This window comes from Hibiscus syriacus, unplaced genomic scaffold (assembly GCF_006381635.1).
Source record: "Hibiscus syriacus cultivar Baekdansim isolate YM2019G1 unplaced genomic scaffold, ASM638163v2 tig00112383_pilon, whole genome shotgun sequence".
Taxonomy (NCBI): Eukaryota; Viridiplantae; Streptophyta; class Magnoliopsida; order Malvales; family Malvaceae; genus Hibiscus; species Hibiscus syriacus.
The window spans coordinates 2,683,166-2,690,375 of NW_024063319.1; positions in this window are offsets into that span (position 1 = coordinate 2,683,166).

Here is a 7,210-nt window from a genome sequence, read left to right on the forward strand (position 1 = left end):
CCTCGACCGAGAGCTATTAGAGATCACATAGATCCTATTTTGGATGATCTCAACCCTGGTATTGTGGAACCTGAGATTCATGCAGCCTACTTTGAACTTAAACCAACGATGTTCAACATGTTGAACTCGATCTGACAATTTGGGTGCATGCCTCACGAAGATGCAATGCAATATATCCGTGCTTTCATGGAAGTTTACGACTCTTTCAGGCAGCAAAGAGTGCATGAGGATGTGCTAAAGAAAAAGTTGTTCCCCATTATTTGCATGACCAGACAAAAGCTTGGCTTAGTGGAGTTCCATTCGATTCGATGGATTACTGGGTTGATCTCTGTAAAAGTTTTTTACTACGATATAATCCACCCAACATGAAAACTCAATTAAGAAATGACATAGCAAGTTTTTCATCAAGCTGATGACGAATCAATGTATGAGTATTGAGATCGATATAAAGGATTACTTCGCAAGTACACCAACCACGGATTCCACGATTGGACGCAAGTCGTGATGTTCTATAATGGAGTAAATGTACCTACTCACATGGTGCTAAATGCTTCAGCAAATGGTAATTTGCTTGATAAATAACTCGAAGAGGCCTTTGATATCCTTGGCAGGATAACCAACAACAATTATCAGTTTCCCTCTTCAAGGCTTGGAACTGGGAGAAAGCCACCTAGGACATTCGAATTATAAATAAAGGATTCAATGTTTGCACAACTTTCTGCTATAATAAACATGTTGAAGAATTTGCAATGTTTCAGCAAGGTAAAAGAAGTAAAGGTGGCCAACTCAGTATGTATCTTATGTCGTGGCAATCATTATGATAGTGAATGACCTGAAAATCAAGATTCCATTAATTACATGGGAAATTTCAACCGAGGTAACAACAACCCCTATTCTAACACCTACAACCTAGGATAACATCAACATCTAAGTTTTTTTGGGGTAATCAAGGGACTAACAACAACAACAATGCAATCAACTCGAATATGCCGCAACGGATATTATTGAACCTTCAGGTTTTCAGTATCAACAGATGACGTGGAAAAATGTTAACAAATGTTCAACATCTTCATCAAATACTAATTCTCTTGAAGCTACTATTCATGATTTTATGGCTTCTACAATGGCTTTACTGCACAAACATTCATAAACTATTAAGAGCCAAGGCACACTATTGCAAAGCCTAGTAGCATTGTTGTAAAGTAATAACTCATCTTTGCGAGCATTGGAGAACCAAGTGGGCCAAATGGCTATAGCATTGCATGCTCACCCACAAGGTAGTCTCCCAAGTGATACTGAAGACGCTAAGTCTCATAGAATGGAGCAATGCAGTTCGCTCACACTGATGAATGGTACCTAACTCAATCAAGAAGATAAGTTTGGAAGGAAGAAGCAAGACGATTCTCGCCCTAACATTGCACAAACAAAACTTGAAGTGCAAGAATATCTATGGATAAGGACAAAGATGAGGGTTCAATAAGTCAATCTATTGAGGGAGGACAAACAAATGTCACAGCAAAAGTTATTGCCCCACATGCAGTGGAAGCAGTCAGACCCCCACCACCCTTCCCGCAAAGACTGAAGAAACATATTGATGATATTCAATTCAAGAAGTTTATTGACGTCCTTGATCATCTATATATCAATGTCCCACTTCTAGAGGCCATTGATCATATACCTACCTATGCTAAAGTTCTCAAGTACATGTCATAAAGAAGAGGAAGGTTGAGAGGTTTGAAACAATTGTCACAACAGAAAAATATTGTTTGGCATTAAGTAAACTTCTGTTGAAGCTAAAAGATCATGGCAACTTTTTTATTCCATGTGTTTTCAATGATAACTATGTAGGCAGATCCTTGTGTGACCTTGTGTTAAGTGTAAATTTGATGCCCAAGTCCGTGTTCTTGAAGTTTGGAATGGGTAATGCTCGACCGACCATCATGATCCTACAATTAGCTAACCGATCTCATGTTCATCCTAAGGGAAAAATTGAAGATATCATAGTGAAAGTGGACAAGTTTGTGTCCCCAACAGATTTTCTCATTCTTGACTGTGAGGCTGACAACAATGCGCCCATTATTTTGGGGCATCCCTTTTTAGCCACTGGTCATATTCTCATTGATTGTGAGAGAGGACAATTCACCATGTGAGTGGTTGATCAGAGTATAACTATCAATGTCTTCAACACAATCAAGTATATGGATGATTCAGAGGAATACCAATGTGTGTTGGACATGGACTCGATGGTATAACAGGAGGCTGAAGAATTTTGCTGCAGTAACTTTTTTACAACTGGAGAACTATGAGAGACCTATTAAAGACGAAGCTATTGCGGATTCTAAAGGTTTTTCATCAGAGGTGTAATAGTCTAGTTTGTTTGTGGCTAGACCAGGTACGTGATTCAAACCTCTTGATTTTGATGAATTTGGTCCCTCTAAACATTCACTACAACATGCACCTACCTTGGAACTTAAACCTTTTCCATCATATTTAATATATACTAATATAGGTAGTGATGATACTTTTCCTGTTATAATATTTGCTAGTCTTAGCATAGTGTAATAAAGCTCTAGGTTGGACTATGACTGATTTAAAGGGAATAAGCCCTACAATTTGTATGCACAAGATCCATATCAACGAATGCCATATCAATCCTGTCAAACCCCAAAGTAGATTTAACCCTATAATAAAGAAAAGTGGCGATGAAAGAAATTTCAAGTGGCTTGATGCTGGTGTGATCCACCCTATCTCTAATAGTTAATGGGTCAGCCCAGTGCAGTGTGTGCCGAATAAAGGAGGCATGACCATGGTGACCAATGAGGAAACTAAACTCTTACCTACAAGGACCATCACAGTTTGGAAGATTTGTATGGACTACCAAAAGCTCAACAATGCGACTAAAAATGACCATTTCCCTTCTCATTCATCAATCATATGCTAGATCGATTGGCGAACAAGTCCTTTTATTGTTTCTTTGATAAATATTCAAGGTATAATCAGATTTCCATAACACTAGAAGACCAAGAGAAGACAACCTTCACATTTCCATATGACACTTATACCTTAAGAAGGATGCTATTCGGACTTTGTAATGATCCATCAACCTTTCAGAGGTGTATGTTAGCCATCTTTTCAGATATGGTGGAAGACTTCTTGGAAATCTTTATGGATGGTTTCTCCATTTGGGACGATGATTTCGAGAAATGCCTTGGCAACTTACCGAAGGTATTGAAGAGATGTGAAGAGGCGAACCTAATGCTGAATTAGGGAAAGTGTCACTTTATGGTGACCAAAGGAATTTTTCTAAGACATAAGATTTCACACAAGGGAATAGAGGTGGACAAGGACAAGGTTGAAGTGATCGAGAAATTACCTCTACCCACCACCGTGAAAGGCATAAGAAGTTTATTGGGGCATGCATGATTCTACAGGTGCTTCATCAAAGACTTTTCAAAGATTTCAAAGCCTCTCTGTCTTCTACTACATCAAAATCAACTGTTTGTGTTTGACAAAGATTGCTACAGTGCATTCACAGAATTGAAGGAAAAGCTTATTACAACACCGATAGTTTTTACAGCTGATTGGACTGCTCCATTTGAACTAATGTACAATACAAGTGACTATGCCATGAGAGTAGTGCTAGGGCAAAGACGAGGTAAATTTTTCCATGTCATTTATTATGTTAGTTGTACATTGAACAAAGCACATATAAATTACACTATCACAGAGAAAAAAATACTTGTTGTAGTATTTGCATTCAATAGGTTTTAGGTATATTTAATAAGCACTAAGGTCATTGTGCACAACGATCACTTGGCCATTAAATACTTAGTGAACAAGAAAGATGACAAACCTAGACTTATTAGATGGATTTTTCTATTATAAGAATTTGACTTAGAGGTTAAATACAGGAAATGAACTGAAAATCAGGTTGCTGATCATCTATCTAGGCTAGATAACATAATTGAATGCCATGATAATTTAGAAATCAATGAGGAATTCCTTGATAAGAAAATTTTATTTGTCATGGCATATTCGTGGTATGCTGATATAGTTAACTTTCTTGTTAGCGGTGTTTTGCCTCTTGATTTAAATTGACAAGGCATAAGGAAGTTCAGACATGATGCACGACATTACTAGTGGGATGAGCCATATTTATTCAAGCAATGTACTAATCAAGTAATACGAAAGTGTGTCCCTGAGGAATAACAAAAGGAAATTCTATTCTATTGCCACAATACCCCATGAGGAGGCCATTTCAGAGGAATTAAGACTGCTGCTAAGGTCCTACAATATAGATTTTATTGGCCTATACTTTTCAAAGTCGCACACGAGTTATACAAGGCGTGTGATCGATGACAACACACTGTAAATATTTTGAAGAGACATGAAATGACATTACAAAACATTCTAGAGATAAAACTCTTAGATGTGTGGGGTATATATTTCATGAGACCCTACCCATCATCATTTAGTGATCTTTATATACTTCTAGTTGTGTACTACGTGTCCAAATGGGTAGAAACCATAGCAACACCAAGAAATGACTCTTAAACCATGCTCAAGTTCCTCTATAAGAACATTTTCACATGATTTGGAGCACCGAGAGTCATTATGAACGATGAAGGCACCTATTTTGACAACAAGTTGATTGCTAAGGTATTGCAGAGGTATGAGGTGTGACAAAAAATTACTACATCTTATCACCCACAAACCAATAGATAAGCTGAAGTGTCTAATCGAGAAATCACTGAAATCCTAGAAAAAGTGGTGAACTCGAAGAGGAAAGACTGATCTCCCAAGCTAGATGAAGCACTCTAGGCTTATCGTACAACATTTAAGACTCTGCATGGCGTGTCACCCTTTGAGCTAGTTTATGACAAGGCGTGCGATCTTCCTGTTGAACTAGAGCATAAGGCCTATTGGGTGATTAAGAATCTCAAAATGGATACCCAACTAGCTGGTGAGAAAAGATTACTAAAACTAAACGAAATAGAAGAATTTCGTGCCCAAGCTTATGAGAATGCCCGCATGTACAAAGAGAAGACCAAACAATGGAACGATAGAAATCTTCTGTCGTGAAAATTTTATGAAGGTCAACAAGTCCTTGCATATAACTCAAGGCTAAAACGTTTCCCAGGAAAACTCAAGTCTCGATGGTTTGGACCCTTCCTCGTTCATCACGTGTACCCCCATGATGTAGTTGACATCAAGAACCTGGACGATGGATCAATTTTTTAAGGTGAATGGTAAACTCCTCAAGGTGTATAGTAGAGCCCCAATCTTGCAAGACAAGGAACACTTCTCCTTCATGGCGTTTCAGAGTTTGCACCACCTACCCTTTAAATTTTTTCTACAATATTTTATTTCTATAGTTTGTATATAAATAATTTGTTTTAACTTAACCGTTTCCTTTATTTCTTTAGTTTGATTTTATCTTTAATTTTTTCCTTTAGTTCATCTAAGGACACGTGGCAGCATTGGGAAGAATCCCAACGAAGGCAAGCATAACTAAGGAGAAGACACTTGAAAGAGACTCTTGAAAGAGCTACAAAAACTATTGCCGTGGAAAGAAATGCGACTATAGTGGCATCTTTTTTAGGAACGAATGAGAGATTAGAGAAGCTGGAGAGGAAAATGCATACATTATTTGACTATGTGAGGCAAAGAGATGAGGTCATGTCCTCTTTTTTCAAGGATATGTAGCCCTTGACAACCGAAAACTTCCCTCATTTCCCTGATGAAATTCTGAAGGAGAGAACTACTGCATTAATATTTACTGAACGAGACCCATGTATCACAACACAGAAGCCAGACAAATGGAGACCCCACTTGTTGACAAAGAACAACCCGATGGCAATGACCAATTTAGTGCCACAGAGCCCTTCAATGCTGAGCCTATCAACACTTGCCCGTTATCTGATGCTGAGGATGAAGAATATTTTTCCATAACAGCAAAGTCATACCCTTTGAGATGAAGCCGACCAGATCGATGAGAAAGCAATACTAGAATATGTTGAGAAAATTATCCATCACCTGTTCTGTCGTAGCCTACATGCCCTCCCATAACCTACATCACAAATGAAAAATCTTTCATGGCATCTGAAGACACAACACAAATGAAGACCACTAAGAAAATGAACTAGAATGACCAACCCCTAAGAAGAGATGTACCAAGCATTTTAGGGACAAGACACCACCTCCACAAAGAAGAACCACTCTTTGCATTTTCATTTGCATTCATGTAGTTTAGTTTAGTCACTTTAGTTTTCATGCATTGAGGATAATGCAACCTTTAATTTTGGGGGAGGTATTGTCTATAGTTAAGCATTTGCATTCATAGTGTTAGTAGAATTTTGCTATGGCAATAGTTAGGTTGAGTTAGTTTTTTCGTGAAAAAGTTAAGGATGACCGATGATGATAAATTTTTGCTTTGGTTGTGATTGAATGTTAATGACTGTTAGGATTGATAAGACCAACTTTAGAGCTTGATTCTTTAAGATCCTTGATACACGATTATATTCTTCTATGTTGAAAGAACTTATAGTTTTTTTTTATGAAAGAACTCTTACATGTTGCAACATAATTTGTTGAGTAATGAACTTAATTGATAAATTCTTAATGAAACTCCCTTATGTTTATGAATTGTGAATAAATGCTTCGGCATAACTATAGAGGGACACTCCTCTTTGCTATAACAATGCCTACATACTACATTTTAATAAATGACACCTGTAGCATATGAGTGAATGAAAGTAGTTATGGGATGACTTTGCCTGACTAGATCGGGGATGAAAAGTTTTCTCCAATTCATCTAAAGTGTGGGATGGTAGTTGTGATAAACTAACTCCCCTCGTAGTAGTGTTAAAAAATTAAATTATGTGAACTTAGTGGAAATGAGAGTAATTTTGTGCTTAACTGGTAAAGAAATGCTAAAGCATAATAGGGAACTTCCTTAGAAATTTTCTAACATTGTTAAGCATAGACTGTATATAATCACCCACACATATATGCAAAGGGTCTTGCTCTAGGGAAATATTCTTCATATCTTGACATGTCTAACATATCGAAGTTCACAAATTTTAGGGCTGAAATTTTATCCGAACATTACTACCTTTACTCAACTTCTACCATTACATTATTTTCTGCTAATAATTATCCATTGCTTGAGGAGAAGCGATAGCTTAAGTTTAGGGGTGATAACCCTGTA